This window comes from Lutra lutra, chromosome 4 (assembly GCF_902655055.1).
Source record: "Lutra lutra chromosome 4, mLutLut1.2, whole genome shotgun sequence".
Classification (NCBI taxonomy): Eukaryota; Metazoa; Chordata; class Mammalia; order Carnivora; family Mustelidae; genus Lutra; species Lutra lutra.
Window position 1 is genome coordinate 13,155,677 of NC_062281.1, and position 24,764 is coordinate 13,180,440.

A 24,764-nucleotide genomic window follows, 5' to 3' on the forward strand; every position below is an offset into this window, starting at 1 on the left:
TTCTAATAGTTTGCGTGTTTTACTGTGTGTTGATGTGTTAACACATTGCCCACCCAAAGCTGTAGTTCATGTGGAGGTAGGAATTGTCAAATTCTCTTTTCTGGAGGCCAAGGGGCATCCAGCTTTGGGGAAGTCCCCGCTCTTTGGGTGTTGGAGCAGATGTGGCAGTTAGCCATAGCAGACACTGCACAAAGGATAAGTGGATGAATGCACATCAGACCTAAAGAGGGTCACCACAGCAGTACTAAGGTCCTAACAGCATCAGTGTTAGTTCTAAAAAGGAGTGCAAATCTGGAGGGAAAAAGATAGGACTAGATATAGAAGATAAGTGATGTGGAAGGTAGGGAAGTGAATATGAAGTGGAATGAGGTAGAAAAGCTAGGACAGAGGCAGGATGGGTGGGAGAACAGGAGAACATTTCCAGGGACTGTAAGCTCTCTTGTAATGGCTTAGAGGCCAATGTAAAGGAGAGGCTGGACTGAAGACAGCCCCTTTATACAACTCTTGCTCTCGACACACTGCCCAAAACAAATCAGTTGCTGATAACTGTTCACCAAATAAACAAATGAATGAATCTTAGAGTCTTGTAAGAGTTGATCTACATAGTCAAATAATCTGTGTCTCAAAGAGTAATTTGGCCATCCTTTCTTTTAGCATTTTTCGTAGGCTGGCTTGTTTGCAAGTTATGTATCTATGAGTGCCCCCCCCAATCAATGATTACCCCAAAGGAACAGTCACAAAGTCATAGCAGAGATCAGACTATCCTGCACAGGGTAAGCGCTCCTTAAATACCTGTGGGGTTGCATGGAATAATACCAAATTTAGATGAATTTCTTTTCAACACAAATTGGTTTAGTGGCCCCCCAAAAAAAGAGTTTAGTTTTAGATGAAGGGTAAAAATAGAGACATAAAAAAATGAATAAGCACATGAAATGATACTCAACATCACTAGTCATTAGGGAAATGCAAATAAAAATCACAATGCGACTTCACATCATTAATATGAATATTATAAAGAAAGACAAAAACGAAGACCACAAAGAAAAAAAATCCAAAAAGTAACAAGTGTCGGTGGGGATGCAGAAAAATTAGAACTCTGTACGTTACCAATGGGAACATAAGATGGCATAGCTGCTGTGGAAAACAGTACGGTGATTTCTCAAAAAGTTAAAAATAGAATTACCGTAGGAACCAGCAATTCCACTCCTGGGTATATACCCAAAATAATTGAAAATAAGAACTGGAAGAGATATTTGTGCACACATGTTCATAGCAGCATTATTTGTGATAACCAAAAGGTGGAAATAGTAACCCAAGTGTCAGTCAACAGATAAATGCATAAACAAAATGAAGCAAACATACCATGGGATATTATTCAGCCTTAAAAAGGAAAGAAATTCTGACACATGCTACAACATGGATGAACCTTATAGATCTTACATTAAGTTAAAGAAGTCACTAAAGGACGAGTATTATATGAGTCTACTTATTTGAGGTACCCAAAGTATTCAAATTCCTAGAGACAGATAGCAGGTTGTCAGGGGTGGAAATAGTAAAGAATAATGAGTTATTGTTTAATGGTACAGACTTTCAGTTTCAGAAGATGACAAAAGTTCCAGAGATGGATGATGGTGATGCTTGTACAACAATGTTAATGTACTTAATGCCCTTGAACTACACACTTAAAAATACCTAAAATGGTAATTTTATGTTATGTGCTTTTTACCATAACAAATATATATAACCTATTAGCAAGATTTTATTTTTTAACAAATTATTTAGACCTTTTATTTTTTTATTTTATTTTTTCAGTGTTCCAAGATTCATTGTTTATGCACCACACCCAGTGCTCCATGTAATTTGTGCCTCCTTAATACCCACCACCAGGTGAGATTTTAAAAAATTGATTAATCACTAACTTCCTAGAGGTTTATCATTTTAGATATCTCTCTTTTTATCAATTTTAGAAAAAAAAAATGACTAATGAGCACCAAAAAAACATACAACCACACACACATACATACACACAAACACCTCAACCACAAACACACACAACAGTATTTTATAGCAAGGCTTCTTTTGCAAGCCGGATCGCTGACTCTAGTAATAGAAGCTAGAATAACATACCTCCAAGTCCTCTCAAGGAGTTAGCTTCCAAACGAGCAGGCAGGCTCTAGTCCCTCTCCATTGCAAAGGACTCACTCCTTCAGCCCCTTCCACATCCTTTGAGAATCATGGACTCAGAGCAGAAATAAGACTTTCTGTGAAGTATTCTGGTCTCTGAGAGAAAAGAGAAGTTTCTCTTCCTCTCTTATAATAGACTCTGCTTCAGTAAAACTCACTCACAAGCAAAGGGAAGGTAGAGAAACCTCTTACAGCTCACCTCCCCACACAGAATCTTGATGGACGCTGCACATATCACAATTAGACATCTGGCTCTGCCCCCAGACAATCCTGGATTGGTTCAGATCTACCCAAGAATTCAGAGAAGATCTGTGCTTTTGATCAACAGGTTTAACGAACAAATACATCAGCACACAGAACTGGAGACTGGAAAGAAGGGCCCTTCAGCCCCTGGTTCCTTCAGAGGCTTCCCTCTCCCCTTACCAACACTGTCACCTATCCTGCAAGGTCCAGTTCAAGTGTCACGTTGTCCCTGAGCCCTTCTCCCAATTACTCAAGTCCTTGGGGATTTCTTCTCTCTTAATTCCTAAATAATGGACTTAGATGTCCTTCAGAAAGAAGGTTTATAAAATAGAGTCTCTTTACACCTTATTTTCGAGTCCTTGCACTATGTGGTGTTTGGTCCTCAATTACACAGTGATGTTGTGATTAAAGCTTACTGCCCTGTCTTCTTTTCCCCACCCACTTGACACAAACTGCATCACAGGATATTCTCAGGAATTGGTTAAACTACTGAAGTACTTCAACAATAGCTTTATTGGATAGAAAGACAATCTCTTCAATAACATTGTCTTTCAGCAGATCTGGGTACATAGTAAATGCTCAGTAAATGTCTGTGAACTGGTCATCTTGTGAAATCCAGAAGTAGTAGTAGCTCTGAATATCTCTTCTGTGTCCATTAATCAAGTAAGAGGCAAAAGAAGGTTTCTCAGGAACCAGCCCCCAGAGTAGAGGCGATTCATGGGCTCCTCTGAGGGTCAGAATTGTAGATGACTTTGACATAATTGACCAACACAGTCTCTATTCAAAAAGGAAAATTAAGTCCAAAGAAAGACAATGGTCGGTCCAAGGTCACACAATGAGTTAGTGATAGCCCTAAGCCCGGAGCCTAAGTCTCAACCATGGGATAAGTGAGGAATCTAGACAAAGAGTTAGAAATATTCCATTTGAAAATGTCTTTCTTTGATGTCAGAGAAAATTTCTCACTGAGCTTTTGCACTGGGGACATTGTACATTGACCGGGCTATATCCTGCCTTTTACAAAGTTTCCATCTAAAATCATTTAATTCCAGAAAAAAAAAGTATGTTCAAAAGTCACAGAAAGTGGAAGAAAAGTGGAGACCAGCCATCTTCCACAGTATGGTATGGTAATTTCACTCCCTTACAAATTATTAAAAATATATCTCTTATTCAAGTGACTTCTACTGAGCACCTATAAGATGCCATGTTAGGTCGGGGGATCCAGCAATGAATTAGGCAAGGTCTCTGTCCTTGAGAAGTGCTGAAGATAGGCAAACAAACAAGTAATCTCTAAACTGTGGTAGGCACAATGACAGATGTTTATAACATGCCTCAAATATTTTCAGGCAGGCAGAGAGGAGGCATAGAATAAATATTTGTTGAATGAATGAATGAATGGACTAATTAATTAGACTTTGCCTGAGTTGTTTAGGGAAAGCTTTATAGAAGATTTACATTGACCCTAGGCCTTTATTCATTCATTCAAGTGCTCATTTATCCAGGTATTGAGCCCATGATTTGTGACTAGGCACTGTGATAAGCCCCAGATACAGGGATGAATAAAGCAAGGCCCTTGAACTTAATTATAGATCAGTGTAACAACTAACATTTTATTCTAGATGTCTTGTTCTAATCTCTGCATGTTCCATTAAAATGTCAGTTCTCTGAAGACAGGATCGTTCTCTTTCTCTCTGCCATATTTGAAACACCTAGAACAGCACCTGGTACCCGGTAACACTTTCATAAACACTGAATGCCTGACTGAATGAGCAGGTGGGTAGTACATCAACAATCCTGTGGGACCACAGAGAAGCAGCATCTTGTCAGCATCATCTCAGGAGCACACAGAGGAAGAAGAATCTAAGAAAGAAGAAAGAAGGACCAGGTAGGAAGAAAATGAGAAGAATGCATCATTGTAAGAGCCAATGGAGGGGAGAGCTTCCAAAAGGAAGAAGTGATTGACATGTCTTCCTCCAAGATCATTGTTGATGAACCCCCTTAGACCCCAGGACCAGGACTTAGATGGGACAAGCCTGGAGCCTCTGGCATGAACTCTGAGGAAGCACTGTCAGCGTCTTTCCAGTGTAGGGTCAGCACCTGAAAGCAGCACCTCCTCAAATTCTGCGTCCTCCATGACTCACTCACCCAAGCCCATTGAGCTTAGCACTGGGCTAGGTGCTAGGGCTCTAACTGTCAGTAAAACACAGTCCCTGGCCTCAAGAAATGCAAGATAATCATAGACAGACATAAGTGATTGCAATGATTACAATGCAGAAGGTGAGTTCTGAAGGTATAAGCAGAAGGAGCACAGGGAAATCAGGCAAAGAGGGTCTCCGTCAAAGCACAGGCTCAGAAAATGGGCTAAGTGCTTGAGCTGAGACTATGGGACAATCACAAACTCACAGAAGGAGAGGGAGGAGCAGCATTCTGGGCGAAGGATCAGCATCCACAAAGACATGGCTTGAAAGTACATAAAGTGTTTCGACATGGTGATGTGTGATAGCTGCAAGGGAAGGGAGACAGGCAGTATGTGAGGTTAGGAAGGTGGGCTCCCATTATGTGTCCTTTTAGACCAGAACTCCATCTTTATTTTTACAGTTATATTAGTATCTGGGGCCGTTTTCCTTGGAAACAGGGTGCTGCCTAAATTAATTGGGAGGCCATCAATCTGTTGGTCCTGCCTGGTCCTGGCCTCCCAGAGAATAGGGAGGAGGCCCCAACTGAGCCTTTGCTGCAGTCAGATGTATTTTTAGCCCCAGCAGAAAATAACAGCAGTGTGCATTTAATAAAAATATCAAGCCCTGGGAATGATCTAGTGCCAGTGCTGGAGCAATCAGGGACAGAATATGTTTCCAATTGAATTACTACTGTGGTCATAGTTATAAAAAGAGAGAGGGAGGAGAAAAATGTTAGGCTGGTCAGTTTCTCGGGAGCATTTAATCTCGGTTCGCTCTAATGTTAACGTTGGAAGACACATGAGCCAACTCTGCCCTTAGGAGTTATTTCAGGGGGACTGGCCAATACCGCAGCTTGCAGGCAAAGCGGGCAGCCCTGCTGCCTGAAGTTTCCTTCTTTTCTGTCTTCTTCCCTCCCACCTCCCCCTCTGAGTTTTGGCTTCCGCTTGTTCTGCTCACAAGCTGATGAGGCACAGTGTGAATAATTACGACGAGGGTAAATTTAGATTCTGACGAGGCTGAGGGATGTGGGCTCCGAAGCTGGGCTCCAAGAGCAGAGGAGCTACTGTAACACCAGAGAGAGCCTCAGGGGTCCTGAGCACTGCACTTCCCCATTTTGCTTCTAGAAAAGGAAGATTCCTTTGTTGAGATTTTCCCGATCTAATCACCATTTCAATCTGTCGGTCCCCTCACACCCTTCACCATGTCCTCTAGTAAAATATCATGGTTACTCACCAACACCTATGGGGGCTTCCTTTGTGCCAGGCACTGGCTGAGTGATTACAGACATTATGTCCTTTCATCCTCACACTGACATTAAAAAACAGAAAGCATGAGCTCTCGGCTACTGGGGAGGAGGATGGAATTAGGATAGATTCAATCACTTTCCAAAGGTCACCTTGCTAATAAGTGGGAGAACCTGGATTTGGGTTCATTTGAAAACTCATCTCCTGCTCTGCCCATGGTGTGACCCTGAGCTCCCAATCTGACCCACTTCTCTGGAACATTGGGCAGCTTCACACCCCCATATGTTACACATGCTGCTTACTCCCTGACATACCCTCCCACACATTTTCCTAGAATTATCTCCTAGAACGTCTTACTTTTTGTCCACATCCCTGTGGTATGTATCATCCTTAGTATTACTTACAATCGCTATTATATATTCAAGTCATATTGTATGCCAGGCATTATTCTAAGTTCTTTACATGTATCATCTGATTTAATTACTGCAACATTCTTACAACGAAGTTACTATTATTATACCCTTTTCATAGAAGGGAAACTGATGCCTAGCAAGATTCTTGGACTCACCCAAGCTTACAGTGCTGGTAAGTGGTAGAACTGGAAAAATAACTCTCCTTAATTGAGTAATTACCATGTGACAGTCACTGGACTTAGCCCGGGACACTATCATCACACGTAATCTTCACACCAATTGTGTGGTACCATTTTTAACCCACTTTACAGGTAAGAAGGCTCAGGCTCAGGAGAAATTGCAAGTTAACTTGACCAAGGTCACAAAGCCAGGATGGGAGCTCCGGTCGGAGAAACATCCAAACCCCTTGCTCTTATGCATAGCACTGAGTTGCTTCTTTATCTGTCCTCTAAAGGAAGTGTCCCTGCTTCAGAGACAAGGCCATGCATTATTCCTCTCCCACTCCTGGCACTGGTGCCCTGATGGACAATGGGCCTGCAGTAAGTGTTAGATAAGAGAATGAATAAACCCAGGGCGTTAGCAGCCCATTTTGAATGTGATGTGTTAAAATGCACTGGGAGATAAAAGGCAAAGTGGACAAGCTTATGAAGGAGAATCTTAGGACAGAGGACACTCTCAAGGCATGCAATTCCTGCCAGCTATTCCAGGCTGTCACATCAGAGTCGCATAAGGAGAGGTCCAACCCTGTCCCCCTGGGGTCCCTCACCCCCTTCCCCTACCCTGCCAGAGCTGGCAGACTGTCACAAGGCCCTGACTCCAGGTCCAGGCTGCCTGAGGCACCCAATGATAATGGCCGCCACTCTTGGTTCTTCTCAGTGCTTCCTGGTGTCCAGCTGCCCAAACAGCCATCCCTCCCAGTGCCCCTTCCCAGCTGCTCTGCATCCTGCCTGTGGTCAGAAAGCCATAAGGCCTTTTGGAATAAAAGGTCAAAGAGCTGAATATGGAATTGCCCAGGGAGCTCCCAAGAGCAGATGGTGGCATCCCCAAATACATGGCTGCCTCTTCCTTACACCTGTCAGGTTTTGCCTTTCCTGCCTCTCTGCTAGGAGAGCTGTGTAGAGAAGCCTCTGAGCCAAAGAGAGCTGGATTCCAAACCTGCCTCTTTCACTGTTTAGTCAGTAGATCCTGGACAAGTCATTAATCTCAATGAGCCTCCACGTCCCCATCAGTAAAATGGATATAACATCTCCGAATTACGAACTGCTCAGACTGTCAGATGACTTCACGAATGACAGGTAGGAGAGTACAAAGTTTAAGAAATGCTCTTTGCAGTAAAGGTAGAACTTCAGATCCACCTCAGGTGACCCACTGCCCCAGCTTGTCCAGGACTGAGAGATGTCCAGGACGTGAGACTTTGAGTGAGAAGCCTGGGAAATTTCAAGGCAAACCAGCAGGAGTTGGTTGCCCTAGTCATCTACCACACAATAAAGTTGGATAATAAGTGCTTCTTCCTTACAGGATGGCCACGGGATCCTGTGAAAATGCACGTAAAGTACATGTTCTCATTTGCTTCTGTTCAGTACACCTCCCCCCGGGTATACCCATTGATCACAGTGCTGTTTTCTAGACAAGGGGTTGAGTCATGCTGTTCAACCAGGCAGATGATAGCTAAAGCGAAACCATACTTCCCTTGCTAAAACCTGAAAAGTTCTCCTCCCAGGACGAGTGACTGCTGAGTGGTCCCCAGGTGTCCCCAGAAACAGATTTCTGTGATGCTAAATTTAAGCTGACTTCACTCACCTGCTTCATGCCAATCTGGTATTTTGCAGCTGTTGGCTGGGAGAATGCTCACTTAATGGAATGACTCAGGCCTTGAGCTGAGAGAATAAAAACAATAAACCAGTCGGCCTTTCAAGTTGCTCCCAAGAAAGATGGGTGGTAGTACAGCATCACTCATGGGTAGAATTCATGTCATCCATCCTGCTAGAAATGGACGGCCAAGAGGCCCAGAGCCTTGCAGACAGAAAAAGCTCAAGAAGAACATCCTTAAATATGTTGACTTTGAACTTTTGTTGACAACCTCATTTGAAATAATAAGGATTAATCATACTCTTATTTCAAATGTATTTGCCCACAGATATCTTTTATTAACATATCTTTTCTCCAAATGGTCAGAGGACATCCCAGAAAGCTCTTACTTTGAAATCATGACACCTGCCTACAAATTCCCATTCCACCCCTCCCCTCCACACACTACCCTTGTTTTATGTTAGCTTTGTGATCTTATATAAGACACTTGCCCTCTGACCCTCAGTTTCTTCCCTGTAAAGTGGAAACAATAATGTTTGCTCACCTACCTCACAGGACTTCCTTAGGACCAAAAAAAATCCCCAGTGTGGTAATCCTAGACACATGTTCTGGGTACACATGTTGGAGCCATTTATCACTAATCATATTTCCTACTCATACCAGCGGTTTCATCAAGTGCTCACCTCCTCCACCTTTACTTCTCTCTTCCATATGCACCTAAAATCAGTCAGAAAGACCATAGAACAAGAATAGAAGGTGGGATCTATGGGTCAGACAGGCTGGGTTCACATCTAAGTTCCATCACTTATTGGCTACTTCCCTGAGTCTTCCTTGTCTGTAGAATGAAGATTGTAACATCTATCTTATGGAGTGTGAGCCATCCCACTAAAGATGGGCTCCCAGCAGAACCAAGGTTCCAACCAGAACTCTAGGCCCCCCAAAGCAGTGATGTGAACTTGAGCAGGTTAACTACAATAGGACTGATGGAATAATTCAGGAACCTCATTGCCATTTCCTAGGCCAGCAACTCCTGTGTGGTGGAACCTTGATTTTGACTTCATATTGAATATATGCATTAATTATTTCCTACATGCTTAGCACATTGCAACGCATCAGAATGGAAAAAAGATGCAGCAAGCACGAAGTGTGCTGCTACTGTACAGCTCAGGATCTAACTGGGAAATTAAGTACATAGAGAATATGTATACTTAAGCTAGGGAACAACCCCAAGGAACTCTGAAACATAGAAGGATAAGATCTAGAATATTCTCTGAGGTCAACTTTCCAGATGAAGAAATTAAGATAAATACCTTGCTTTGATGACTAGCACATCCTACAGCCAACATAAGCAAACATGACAGAAAGGAAATAATGATAATAAAAATAATAAATAATCACAGTCACAGTAGTTAACACCTATGGCAGGCCCATCATGTGCTAGGCATTGCATTTAATTATTTGGATTACCATAGCTCTTTTAAGCCCTACAGCAATCTTCACGGGCTCTGTTTAAACACATAGGAATGGAATCTCAAAACACTTCTGAGTAAAAGAAGCTTATACAAAAAAATGATTTACTTTCTACAAAGCTCTGGATTAGGACAACTTAATCGATATAGTAAGAACATAAAAGCAGAGCTTGTCTGGGATATGGATCAGGGTGGGAGCAAGGATTGACAGACTTGAAAGAACTTTTGGGGGACCTGGTAATGCTATATATCTTATAAGGGGTTCTTGTTATGCAAGTTCATGAATCTGTCAAAATCAACTATGGTGGAGCTAAGATTTGTACATCTTAGCATAAGTTCCCCAAAACAGAAACAAATATTTAATTCTAGATAAGGATAAAAATGCTGAAATACTGATGGGAGAGTGTTCTGATATCTGCAGCTTACTTTGAACTAAAAAAAAAAAAATAAGGTAGATTGATGAGTGGATAGAGCCACAGACAAATATGTAGTAATGCAAATAAGTTATAGTGAAACGATTACAGTAGAGTCTTGATGATCAGCATGTGGCTGTGTTCAACTTTTCTATAAACTTGAACAATGAAATTAAGTTGGGGGGACAGTAAATCCACAGAAGCATACATAACAAATTATCATCCAAGTTATCTCAAGGAAATAAATGCAGCAAGCTGTTCTCCTATTGCTAAAGTGCCAGCATTGTTTAAGTTTGGGTCTGAAATGGCTGAAAAGCACATACATCTGGGTCAGCAGGAATATTTCAGAACGTTCTTTCTGAGGAAAACTGGAGTCTTCTCTGAAGGAGGAGCAAAGTCTCACCCTTGCTGAGTCATTCCTGAGCTGAGATCCAGGGGTGCTAGAGAATGAAAGTCAAGTACATGTGACAATGGGCTCAGGTGCCCAAGGGGAGGCTGACATCACCAGAGGTTCATCTCTTAGATTATCAGAATGACCTGTTTGCCCAATCTGGAAAGGAGGAGGCAGCCAAAAGCTCCCTAAGCCAGCAGATGAGAAATTCGGTTCTGGCAAATGATGACTCCATTCTCCAGTGTGATCACATTTAGTCCTCCAGCTCGCTTTTATTTGGTTAGTTATATTCACTAATCTGGTCTGATCTCTGGGTAGCTAAGCCCTTCAGGGCCTTTGTTCTGAATGATGTAATTGGCCCTGTTTTCTTAAAACAGGAGCTATCAGGAGTGCCTGTGTGGCTCAGCCGTCGTTAAGTGTCTGCCTTCAACTCAGGTCATGATCTCAGGGTTCTGGGATCGAGCCCCACACCGGGCTCCTTGCTCCATGGGAAGCCTGCTCCTCCCTCTTCCACTCCCCCTGCTTGTGTTCCCACTCTTGCTGTGTCTCTCTGTGTCAAATAAATTAATAAACTCTAAAAAAATTTAAATTTTTTTTTTAATTTTTAAAAATTAAAAAAACAAGACCTATTAGTCCATGGGAAAAGCCCTGGGTGTAATATTAGGAAGGCTTATTATGGATTCTGGAAATAACAGCTCTGGGACTTCATGTGAGTTCCTTAAATTGTCTGGACTCGGGTGTCCTGCAGCCACACAGGTGTTCTACAAACACTGGCTGTAGATTCACTATGACCTTCTCCTGGGAACCAGATCTCCATCATATTTTTGTCCTCAGAGGCTAACCTAGGGTCCTAATGCACACGAGGTTCTCAGTAAATAAACACTGCTCATCGGAAGTAAAGGGACAGCCACCTTACACTGTGAAGGTTGATAGAATTTGAATCTGGTTTGAGTTCTTTGCTGCTACTCACTGTCATCTCGCTACATGTCAGACACCTTATGTGACTATTTTTTTTAAATTTAATTTTATTTTTTTCAGTGTTCTAAGATTCATTGTTTATACACCACACCCAGTGCTCCAATTTTTAATCCTTCCCATATCTGCATGAGGTAGTCACAGTCACTCTCATTTAATGTTTTGGGGAAACTGAGGCAGAGAATTGTTTATGCATTTGCTTTTTCTAGAACCCACCTCCTCACTTCCCACCTAGGCAATGGCTAATGAAATGCCATGACGTCCCCCAGGGTCACATCCCGTCCCTTCCCCATGAGAGAGGGTAGCAACAGCTTCATCCAAACTAGCGACATTGTGCCTTCTTAGAGCGATCTGCACATATCCTCTGTTTCCAACCACTGGGCAGGAACAAAGAAACAAAGAAATGTACTCTTAATTGTGGGTCGGACCCCACTGCTAGCCACATCACACTTCTGGGTCACCCAAGCAGATGAGAAGTCCCTTGCTGGTGACACAAAAGGGCTGCAAGTCACTCAAAAGTGATAGCAGAGGGCCTTCAATACTGGAGCCTGATTGATGGAGGCACTGAGAGAATGTGCTCTTTGCAGACCGTGACAAAACCACCCGCATCCATTCATCTTCCCTGACCGCAGCCTTTCTCCTCCCTGCCAGGGGAAAACTGGGCCCTAATGCAGAACACAGCTACACCTGCCACATTCTGTTTCCATGGCTGTGGCTGCCTTGAGATTACACTTTGAAGAGGAAATAAAAATTGTTCCAGCAGAAAGGATGGTTCTTAATATCTTTATCCTTGAAGGATACATGTGACATGCAGGAAAAAGGGTACATTGTGTTTGATGCCACAAACTTTACTCTAATAATTAAATCTCATCATCTTTCAAAAACCACATGATCTTCATCTCTCCTGCTTGACGAGACATGGCATGGGTGTCTAGCAGTACCACTTAATCGCCCAGATTTTGCCACACAGAGACTATCACCTTGATTCTTACAGTGACCTTGAGTGAGACACACACACCCAATTCACAGATGAGGGAAAGGGAGTTTATGTCTGAGTTCAGAAAAGGGTGCTTGGTGGGATTTAAATAGGCTTCACAATATGTCATAAGTAGTCAATGGCACTTAGATCAGTCACTCTGGGTTTGAAGTTCATTTAACAGCAGGTGACATTGGGCAACTCACAGAAACTCCCCTTCAGCAGGAATGGGGATGATGTTAATGCCCTCCTCCCAGGACTGGTCTGAAGACTGAAGGAACTATGGGACAGTGCCTGACACATGGAAGGTATTCAATGAACTGTTGGGGATTCTTTATGAAGAAGAGATGGGGGTACAAAGCAAACAGAATGCAAGCAGAAGGAGAGAACATCTAGAAGTAGCTGAGCAGGGGTTGGAATGACCCAGGAACAAGTCTGGACTGTATGTGGATGAGGAAAGGTGGAGCCATTGCATGTTCTTGAGCAGAGGAGTGGCATGGTGAAAGGAGAGGTGTCTGGAGGCCTCCCTGTTCTCTAGGATGTGAAGGTAAATTTTGGCATCACATCAGCTAACAAGCTGCAGCCAATATTTTTCTTCATTGTTGGATGCTTATAATTCATTGTTTTTCTCCAGGTAGGGTTAGCCTGCAGCGGAATCCCCTGGGAGCTCAAGAAAATTACACAGTCCTTGGACCTGCCCAGATCTAGGAATCCAGGAACTCTGCATATAACACCCAGAAATTCACATGCTTCCAAAGGCCCAGATGATTCTTACTCACACGGCTGTTTGAAAGCCACTCATCAAAACCAAGGGGTTTCAAACTTGGAGTAAAGAGGAGTCCTCATCTGAACAGGCCATGTGACGGTAATCAGGGAACTGGGTTTCCAAGGACCGTTCACAGTATAATAATAAACCCAAGATAGTTGTAGCACCCTTTTAAACTGCCAGACACCTAAAAATAAAATCAGCAAAGCAATGTGAGTTCAAGTCTCAAAAAAGCATCCAAAGGAGGAATTAGTGACTGACCCCCTGCTATAGAGCAGGACTTTTTTTAGGCCTGTAACTCTTGTCAATTCAGTGGCCTAGAGCATATCCCAATTTAAATGCAGCTTTCAGAGTCCTGGAAAGTGACCGTGACTCTGGCCAGCTCCAGGATTTGAGGCCGTGTTTCACAGCAGGCAGAGGGTGGCAGGAAGAGATTCAAGTCAGGTAAACGACATGGACTCCACATGTACCATGAAGCAGACAGTCCAGGTAACATGATGGATACATAGGTGAGAGAACCAAGGCCTGTCTCAGGGGGCTACAGTCCAGTGTGACATGTGGCACAAGAATGTGGTATGATGTACCTTTGGAGGATGACAAGGGAGTGAGTTTTTGGAGCTGCCCAGGATTGGGAGTTGTCCTATCCCTTCCTCTTTCACTTCCTGTGGCAAACAAGTAAAGTCAAAAGAGAGAGAGAGAGAGTAGAGGAGAGGAGAGGGGGGAAAAACTGATTAGGGAAGCAGAGAAAAAGAAGAGATTGATTTTAAGTAATTGGAAGGGGACTCAGTGGAGGAGGTTGGCAACCAAGTAGGATCTTTTTTTTTTTTTAATTTTTATTTTTTTTTTACTTCTTTTCAGTGTAACAGTATTCATTGTTTATGCACCACACCCAGTGCTCCATGCAATACGTGCCCTCCGCAATACCCACTACCTGGCTTCCCCAACCTTCCACCTCCCACCCCTTCAAAACCCTCAGATTGTTTTTCAGAGTCCATAGTCTCTCATGGTTCATCTCCCCCTCCAATTTCCCTCAACTCCCTTCTCCTCTCCATCTCCCCATCCAAGCAGGATCTTAATAGTAAGAGTTGGATTGCAAGAGGCAGAGGTGCAAGTGAGCATGTACAGACAGAGGAAATGTTACATAGTAAAGAAATACAGCTGGGGGAAATACCGAACACTGATGAAATGGAAGTATGGCTCCTCTTCCAGAAGTAGCAAGACAAGAGCCGAGAAAGAGAGATTGGGAACAACCTCTGAAAGCCTAGAATGCCAGACTAGGAAGTGGGGTTGTTATTTCATAGGTAACATGAAGAACTTTATTAAAATAACCTCGGTGATAGAGTGGAAGGGGATTTGCAGCGAGAAGGCACAGATGCATTTGTTGGTATGCCTTACAGGTAGAATATGTCTGTACTTTCTTCTGGGCTGAGGTCCAGGAGAGAAGGACTATATCCTTAGAACACCTGTTTCTTCTTTGTCAGATTGGTTTGGAGGCAGGTACATCACTTGGCAGCTACCACAACTGTCTAGGCAGCAGAGATCAAGAAAGCCCCCCCCACCCACCCAGGGCATGGTCAGGGGACAGAAAGAACATGGTCAGGGGCCAGATAAAGAGATGAAAGAAGCCAAATTTTCCTTTCCTTTTTCATTTCCTTTAAATGCTTCATTTAAAGCATTAAATGACTTTCCCAACCTAGTGCAAAGGCTATCTGACAGACTGATAGCAAACATACTCCGATTTCTATCTTCCCTGTTTCTGCTCCACCTGCAACCTAATTCTACAGCTCCTCCCATGAAGAGGCGAAGGTGCCTGTTGAATCTGGGCTAGCCTTATACCTTCCTTTGGAAAACAGAATGTGGAAGAACTGGGTCAGTTCTGAGCCTAGACTTCAAGAGACCTTGAACAATTCTGTAGTCTTAAGGAAACATGCCGCCACCTCCTTGAACAGAAGCCCAGGCTAGCCTGTTGAAGAATGGGAGATATCCCATCTGATGGCATCCTATACCAGCCATTCCCCAGCTGGCCCACTAGCTGGTCTTTGCTAGATGAGAAGGGATGAGACTGGACAAGACCAGCCCAGATGAGCAGAACTGTCCAGCCCATAGACTAAGGATCAATCAATCAATAAATAGTTGGTTTGGTTTGCTTTGCTTTCAGTTTAACTGTTGTGCTGGTTTGTTAGACTGTTACCTGAAATGGGGGATTCAAGATCAGCATTCCTCATGGCCAAGGAAGTTGGACCCTCTCCAATGATTCATTTGGAAAAGAGAATTAGAAAAAGGAAAAGAATATAAAGAAAAAGAATATTAAGAAAAAGAATTTTTGAGTATCCAGCTGAAGAGGATTTGCTAAATAATATATTACTTTAGTCTTTCCACAAGCATGTGGTCATTAGGCCCTTGGTATTTACTTCATTGCATGAGTGCTTGGTCAGTGGGGACCTAGGCCAATTCTGCCCCTGCAGAGCTTTGGGATGTGGTCCCTTCACAATCTACAAAGTGCTTTCATATCCACTGGTTCATTTGATTCTTCCAACTCCAGCTCCTGGAGGAAGACATTCTCAGTAGCTTCCACTTACAAATAAGGAAATTGAAGTCAGAAAGGTCAATTAATTTTCCAAAATTGTGCAACCAGTTAGTAAACCCTCATGTCCCACTAGACTGGGAACTCATTGTGCGATGATGGCCTCTTGTCCCAACTCCTGGGACCAGATTAAGAGATCATATAACTAGATTATAAAGCACAAATACCACGAATAAGATTCAAACTCACAGCTCTGATTCCAAGCACTCTGCCTGCTCTATTATATCAACTATGCCTCCCGTAGACTACTCTGAATCTTCTCTACACAAGTTCAAAGTCAGATAAAGAAAAGGAATTCATATTCTTCATATTGCCAGCTCCCAACTCTAATGCTGAATGCAGTAAGGGTATCTGCCCAATGAATCTCCAATCTAAGGATTCAGACATGGTAGGATCCAGGTGTTCAACTATTTCCTTTCTTTCCATGTCTGAACTCTGCTTTCCTCCATGTGGGCTTCCTTCTCAGGCAGACTGTCTCAGCACGGTGGGTAAAACAAACCCTGACAATCTTGGACTTTCAAGATCCATTCTGTTCAAGATCTGAGAGACACTTTCTCTGAATATCCATGCTAATTCCAGACATTGGACTCTTGCTCTCTTATGTTATCTGCCAAACCATGGACTAATTACACGGTCTAGGAGAATGGAGTACTCTGATTGGCCATCTTTCTGTTAAGATGAACAAAGATAATAAATGCCCACCATATGCAATCAATAAATATTTCTGAATGAGTGAATGAATAAATCTTGACTCACAATGGCTCAACTATATCTCCACTGCTAAGGGACAAGCCAACATTTTTTTTTTCCCCTGCATTCCATGAGCTGAGTGTCATCTAACCAATAAGCCTTCCTGGGAAGCAAGATCTGGCCTGCAATTCTAGAGACATTTGTACCCTGAGCATATAATTAAGTCAGAGGCAAGTACAGCTGGTGAGAGCAGGAAGACATGCATAAACTCTTCAATCTAGGAATGTTTGCGGACCCTATCATTACATTCCCCACACGGCAATCTGTCCCACTGGGATTCTGTAAACTCTGTAAATCTAACTGTTCTCTAGCTGAAAATGTGAGTCCTCTTCTGGACTATGATGTTCTTCCTCTCTCCCTGAACTGAAAGCCTTTTCAAATCATTACCAAATTTAAGATTTACAAGTTGTTGAGGGAGGGCTTGATCTAGGTGAATATTAGCATTGGGATTTGGGGGAAGAATAAGTTTTTTATAGGAAAACTCTATTCCACTTACTCACTGTGTGATTTTTGGCAGGTTACTTAACCTCTCTGAGCCCCAGTATCTACATCTGTAAATGTTAGTAATAAAATCTGCCTCCTATGATCACTGTGAGGATTAAGTACCACTAGGAACAGAACAGACCCAGTATGGTGCCTATAAGATGGCAAGCATTTGACAAATGTCAGTTCTTCTCCCCTTTATAGACATGAAATGAATACCCTACTTATTAAAGTCAAAACAAGGGGCACCTGGGTGGCTCAGTAGGTGAAACATCTGCCTTTGGCTCAGGTCATGATCTTGGAGTACCAGGATCGAGCCCCATGTCAGGCTCCCTACTCAGTGAGGAGTTTGCTTCTCCCTCTGCCCCCCACTCCACTCATGCTTGCTCTCAATCTCTCTCTCTCTCAAATAAATAAATAAAATATTTTAAGAAATAAAATAAAGTCAAAACAAGACAAACAAATAAAACAAAAGAAAATGTCAAAGGATTACCTTTTAGAAATGGTTCTCTTAAAGCAAAAGCAAATTATATACCTAATTGTGTAGACTACTCATTTACGTGCTACGTACTGCAATACAATCTTGAGTAGAACACAGTCTCAAAGCTCAGGAGTTTAAAGTCCAGTGGATCAAATTATCATCTGAGGAGGGATACTATAACTTGAAATTATAATTGCATTTTAATTGATGAGCCCTGACCTTGAACCTGTGCAATGTTATTGATACCTTGTGCATTTCTATCCTGCCTTCAAAACTTCCACATTGCCAAACACATGCAAATGTTTCTTTAACAAAAGAATTTGAAGGGAAAAGTGGAGATCAGAAAGGAAGTGGCTTTGTTTTGTTTTGTTTTCTGTTTTTCCACTGATTACCAATTTCCTCTGAAGAAATGATTGGATCAGGGATGACCAAGGCCTGGGAATCTGCCTTTAGCACAGCCACAGTGTTGCAGTTTTTCCCCACCATGAACTAGATACTATAATATTTTCCCATCTTAATCTCATTGTGAACGCTTCCAACACATTCAAGGGCAGGGATCCTATTTTGTTCATCTTTGTGTTCTCTGCATTTAGCGATTGTTGGCACATCGTATATGGTCAATAAATGTCAATGATTTCAACAACAAGCATCTCTTTTTTCTCTGAAGCCAGCAAGTTGGATGGCCTGAAGTAGGCTTGGCTCAGCTCATCTGGACAAGACTGGACTCACATGCATTGCTGGTGAGCTGGTGGGTCTGCTGGGGTCTGGCTGGTCTAGGAAACCCTCAGCTGAGGTGACTATGTTTTGTTTCATGCAGCCTCTTGGAGGTGATGGGACCCTCTGGAAAACAATGGTTTAGGAGGACAGCATTGAACTTATTTAATGGCACCAACAAATATCCTAAGAAAGCCACTCCATCAGACAGGTACAAAGAAGAAGATAAGAAAACAGATGTTCTGATTCTATATGCTTTTGTGTTCTGCTGGAGGAAATACACCAGCTTTCTGGAGAGTGACTCAGTGATATGTGTCCAAATGCAGCCTGGCTGCTCATTTGGGCTTAAGATTAAAAGGTTGGGAAAAATTAGGCTAGGCACAGAGCGGCAGGGGAGGGAATAAAAGGGTAGAGGGTGGTGGGGTGGGGCAGGGTGGGGGAGCAGGGATGGAGGGAATAGGCAGTGAGGAAGACAGAGAAGTGAGAGTCCCTCTTATATTTCTGTTCTGCAGTCTGAGGACACTTGGTGCCCTGGGACTGAGCCACGAGTCCCTCCCCACTTTCTGAAGAGGAGCAAAAAGAAAATTGGACAATTAAACACTTACTTGGGAATGCAGGGAGAGCAAACCATGCAACCCAGACTGCTAGCCCCATTCTCTCAAGTGGATCGGGGTTAAAGCACAAAGCCCAGGGTAGAGCTCTGACCCTCTGGCAGGGAAAACAAGGATTGAAACTCGCTGAGCACTGAGCACAGAGGACAGATCATACCGAAACCATTAGGTGGGTGGGTAATGCAATGTTCAAATGGAACTGGATTTCTTAGCTTCAATCTCCAAAATCTCTGCAGGGAAAAAAAAATAAATTGCCTCTGTTTTTCTTCTCTTCTCCTTATCTGTTCCCGTGTCTGGGATTGTTGGAGTTAGTAGCAGACTCTCTGCAGTCTCGAATATGTCCTCCATTGTGTTCTTTCTGTGAAGAAAATTACAACTTGGAAAGGAAAGGGGGCGGAGAGGAACATTACATTCTAAACAGTCTCAGGGAGTTAATTGCAAAGTCTCCTTCCCTCGTTCCTTGTTCCCCCTCCCTCCTTGGCCCCTCTGACTCTTCTTTGCCTCTAGGATCTGGCAAAGGGGAGCTGTGCTGCAGGTGGAGGGATGGATTTTCAGGTGCCTCCCTGTCATGTACCAGCTGTTTCTCCTCATCTTCCTGGGGCAGCGTGTACCCACCTGGTGCTGCCCACAAAGGAACATTCAGGGGATTTTGTCTAGGGAAATGTGGAGTGATTCCTTTCTGTTCTTTTTCTTGGGGTCTAGGTTATCCCTGTCATACCTTCAACTGTCCACTTGGTCACGATTCAGTTCAGGACTCACTGCGCAGCTACTTCACTGTTTCAAGCATTTCTGAGTATTCAATATACCATTTATTGATTCTTTATTATGTGTCTAAAAGCATACCAAGCATCGGCATCCTTGATTTCGCTGAATCCCCACAGCCATTGTAGTAGTCCTACTTCCTTATCAGTAATACACTGGGTCCCAATGAATTCATACGTCCAGCGCTGCCATCCTTGAAGTCTTAAGGAAGAAGACAGACCTTAAGTGGAGCTGGTTGTAGGGGTAGAAACCTACTGAGATCTGGAAGGAAAGATTTTCCGGGGAGTGAAGGACTTGCCCAAGGCTACTGGCTGTACTTGGAGGCTGGAGGAAGTGATTCCTGTGGCTCCTACTAACACAGAGATTGAATGAATTGTGACTACCAGATCATTTAGCAAACACCTGGGCGTGCGCTTACAATGATCATCCTCCCTGACCCCTGTGCACAGCCTGGAAGAAAATGCCAAAGGGAAAAGGGGGGTAAATGCATGACCTTGGTTTTCTTTTTCCTTTTTTTTTTTTTTTTTTAAATCTCTCTCTTTCTGGTTTTGTTAAAAAAAAAAAGCTAAGCTCTGGGTTAGCCAAGCCACTTTGTCTTCATTTCCAAGGCCAGGAAACTGAGGCTCAGGGACAATGAGTCACCTGGGATCTGAAGACCAGGGGTTCTTTCCTCTACACCAGCATTTTTCAAAGTGTGGTCCCAGGACCAGCAGCATCAGCATCAGCTACCTGCGAACGCATGAGAAATGCAAATTTTTCAGGTTGCACCCCAGACTCACTGAATCAGAAACTCTGGTGTTGGGGCCCCACATTCTGGGTTTTAACAAGCTCTTTTTGTGATTCTGAGGCAGCTAAAGATTGAGAACTACTGCTTTACCAACGTTTATAGCTCATAGTTCAGAATGAAATCCAGTTGTGAATCCTTATATTTAGAATTTTTGCTGCCTTACATTATGGATGGTTTTGAAAGCAATTTTATTTTGACCTTGAAGAAATCCATTGCAAAAGTAAGATGCCAGAAGACTTTTAGAAATCTAATCAGCTCGTGTAGCTTGTGATATGCTGGCAGTTGGAGCCTGGCACAGAACAGCAGGTTGCTGCATTAAGTGCAAAGGTGTGGATGGGAGAGGATTTCCCGTGTTCTCATCACTTCCTTCTTGAGCTGTGCCTCACTGGGGCCAAGCTAATGGAGTCCTTCCCAGCTGTCAAAGCATAATAAAACTTGTTAGAGATGCCCTCATGCTAGAGCCTCTTAGTACCAAAGAAAAACCACACCAGCTTCCTCAGAGGTAAAATGACTGTGTAAGGTCACCCAGCTGCAGAGTGAGGTTGAGGGAGGGAATCTATGCAGCCCCTTTCAACACCAACCCTTAATGAATCTGACTGCCAGGTGGTTTTAGCAGATGCTTTAAACAGTATTTAAAACTGATCACTGGTTTTGTTTCCCCACAATGATTGCCAAGCAGCTCAGAAGAAAATCCCACAAAAATCAAAGGACAACCTTGAAATATTTCCTTCTAATTTTTGAAGTCTGGGGTTTGTTACATTTTTTATTTTCTGTTAATTCTTTCAAGTAGGCTCCATGCCCACATGGAGCCCAACACAGGGTTTGAACTCATGACCGTGAGATCGAGAGCTAAGCTGAGATCGCTTAATGGACTGAGCCACCCAGGGGCCCCAAAGTCCAGTGTATTTTTAAAAAATGATTTCAAGATTTTTTTTCAGCAGTAAAGTGATAAAATGGTATTATAAAAATACTTACATAATCCTTCAGTTTTCGGAGCAAAGACTGAGTGATGTTCAATTAACCCAGTGTGGGTATGTAGCCTCATTGCTCTCTGTCTTTCTGAGTCTGAATTTACTGATAGGGTTGACCTCCTGCCTGGCTTCACCTTCCTGCCTACACTCTGTTTAGTCTTTGCTCCATTTCACTGTGGTTTCTCTCCAGCGATTATCAGCAACCGCCTCATTCACAGTCCCCTGGATTATAGTCCTCCTCTGTCCTTCGCTCTTGTGTTTTCCTTTCTCATGATTCCTTCCCTGTCTCCTTGTGGAGTCCATGCCCTTTTTCTGGCTCCTGACCATTGGTGATCTCCCAATCCTTTGGATCTCAGCCCGTACTCTTCGGGATGACCCATCGGAGCATCCCATTATCTCAAGTGTGTATCAGTCCTGCTCTGAGTTCTTTTTGAGCTTCAGACTGGAATATCCAACTCTTTGCAGAACTTCTCTTACAAGTATTTCAAATGCCACATGGCCCAAACTGAATGCACCTTCACCTCTCCAAAAGCTGCTTTTTCAATAGTTTTAGAGTAGACACACCACACTGCATTATCCAGTTACACACTGCATTATCCAGTTACACACACCAGGAACTAAGGAGGTGTTTTGCACATTGCCAAATCTCAGAAGCATCACCTCTGTAACATACACACGTACCACAAACACACAGCACACACATGCTTTCTCTCTTACACACATGTGAGTGCACACAGATGCACAACTGCATACCTGCTTTCTCTCTTACACACTTTACGCACACACACACACATATACCATAGGCAAAGACCAAACCCTGTGAATTTTGCCACCATGTCCTCTCCTTCTTTCCAACCCTGCTACCATTGTTCTTGAGCTAAGTCCCTAGTCATTGCTCACCCGACTACTGACAGTTTCCTGACTGTCCTTTTCCCTTCCTTTAAATCCAAGCTCCCGCTCTAGCCAGAGGAATTTCTCTAAAATGCAAGGCAACCACAGTTATCTCACTTTGTACATCTCACATCTCCTCTTGCCTGTAGAGAAGGCCCACACTCTCAAGCACAGCCAGCAAAATCCTCCCTGACCTGTTTCTGCAGACTCTTTATCAGTTTCCACAAGAAATACCTCACCAATGAGTACCCTAAAATCCTCAAATATTTTATTGAATTTCCAGACACAATTTATGTCAATAAAAGGCTATTAATTAAAAAAAATTAGTAGGAATATGATTCATGCAACAGCGATTTGGAACTCTTAACAAACTCTCCTGCTGCTCCAATGCCATAAGTAACTGAAGACAATGGTAAGAAAGCGTATGAGAAAAAATTAAATTGAATTAAATTTTAAAAAATAAAATAAACAAAATCTTAAAAAAAAGAGAGAGTGTGAATGTAACTATAAGAAAAAATTAGGGAATCGTTTACGTACCCACATGGATATATGATAATTTATTTAACCAGACCCCTATTGATGGAAATAAAGGTAGTTGTTAATCTTTACAACCTACATTATTAAAATATCAGTCTGTCTGTCTCTAGGATTAGAAGAAGAGTAAGAGTCAAAATGGGAAGACCAATAGAGCAGTGACTGAGACCAGCTGGTGTCAGTGAAGATGGAGAAGAGAGATATTTAGGGACCTAGAGGCCATAGCCTTAGAGAATTTAGCATTGTAAGAAAAAGTGCAAAAATCTAATAATTCCAGTGCATTGATTCACTTGACACATATGGACTGTCCATCCACTGTGTTCTAAGATTGTTCACCCATTATATTCTGTCAAGCCCTGAAGACCAAATGTGTAATAAACTTTTGGCCACTTCCTGTCCTCATGAACTTTCAGCCCCAAAAAGAATGCTAGGTGAATATTTCAGAGGATCTAAACCAGCCTGGGACATTTGGCATGGGTTGTCAGTAAGCAATGTGCTAAGCAGTGGACAGGAAAGTCACTGAATCCGTACTTCTTCAAATGCAACCCTCACCAAAGCAGTAATTTGTTAGAGCCCACCTGAAACCTCCTAAATGAGGAATGGGGACTAAGAAGAGCCCAATGATATGGGTTTTAACAAATCCTCAGGGTCGGACTTCCATAGCTATAGTTTGGGAACCACTGCCTAGAAACCCAAAACATGTGGGAGCAAATTTCCCTGGTGGTGCTGGTCTAGAGAGGCTTAAGGAGAGTGAGAGTTCCCCAGAAGGACACGCAAAGCTGGAGGGGAACATTCCAGGAATTCCAGGTGTTTGTGCTCCCTGAGCTAGCTTACAGCACCTCCACACTCACATTTTCTTAACAGAGTTAGAACAAAACTGGGGAAAATGATGTATGCACAAAGTTATTCATTGCATTTTTGCAAACAGTTTAAGTGACCAGCTGATGACTTCTCGAATAAGCTCTGAGTCATAAATGTAAATGAATACTATCCTTCTGTTTATCAGGAGAGAGTTTCAGAGATGAACTTCAGAATATAGTGCTAAATACAAAAGGCAAGGTACCCAATCATGTGTATATCATGCAACTTTTGGGGTGAACAAATGTAAATTTATGTGCTGCAGAGATACACAAGAAAGTGGGAACAGGAAATTGGCTCTTGGGTGGAGAATTTAAGGTGGAAGAAAAGGATGGGAAGTAGGTCTTCACTGGATGCCACTTTGTACCTTTTAAATTTCATTCTATGTGCATAGATTACCAACTCAAAGAAATAGATGCCCCTTTCTTAATGCAAGAACAAGGAGTGGGGAGGGAGAAAACATCTGCTCTGAAAGCCTTCCTGGCCCTCAAGAAGGTTTCCCCCTCCTCATCCTCACCTAACACCTTTTGCAGAAATTCACAGGGTGGGGGATGTGACAGGGAGGGGTGCTCAGTGTTATAATTATTGTTTTCAGTACCTATTTTGTTCTAACAGGATGTGCTGTTGGGGTCAAGGCCCTGGGCCAAAGTCATAGAAGAGTAGCTGTTTGCGGTACTCCCTCTGAGTTCCTGGTATTTGGGAAATGGTCACCTCACAGCATCAGCGGGGGTGGTAGAATTGGGGGAGGGCCCAAACCACCACAGTGGTGGGAAGGGGGGGCCACAGGGGTTCCATTCAGAAAAAGAACAATTGTTGGTTTCAGGCAGCTGAAGTAAGGGCAGAAGGGAAATGAGGTGGCTTAGCCTATTAGAGGGGACAACACTGACCCTTGCCTCTAGCCAAAAAAGGAAACAAGTAGGTACAGAAGAAGTGGGCTTTAGCGCAAAATGCTTCTTCCTTCAGCAGCCTTCAGCAGTCTCAAAAAAGATTATCTCCCCATCTCTTGTCCAGCTTACCTTCCCCACTTTCCCAGGAGGTAGGGGACCTCACTGTGATGAAGTGCCCAATATACACCCAATATTTCTGTTTTTGTTAGCACATCGAATTTTCTCCAAACCCTTCTAGGAAAACACCCCCCTGAAGTCAGAGGAGCAATGTAACTTGCCCAAAGTTGCTATGGTGTCAGGATTAGAACCCAGTTCTTCTGACTCCAAGATCTCTGCTACACTGATTTTAGGCTACATCATACTAGGGAAAGACCCCTTCGCAGACTCTGAAATA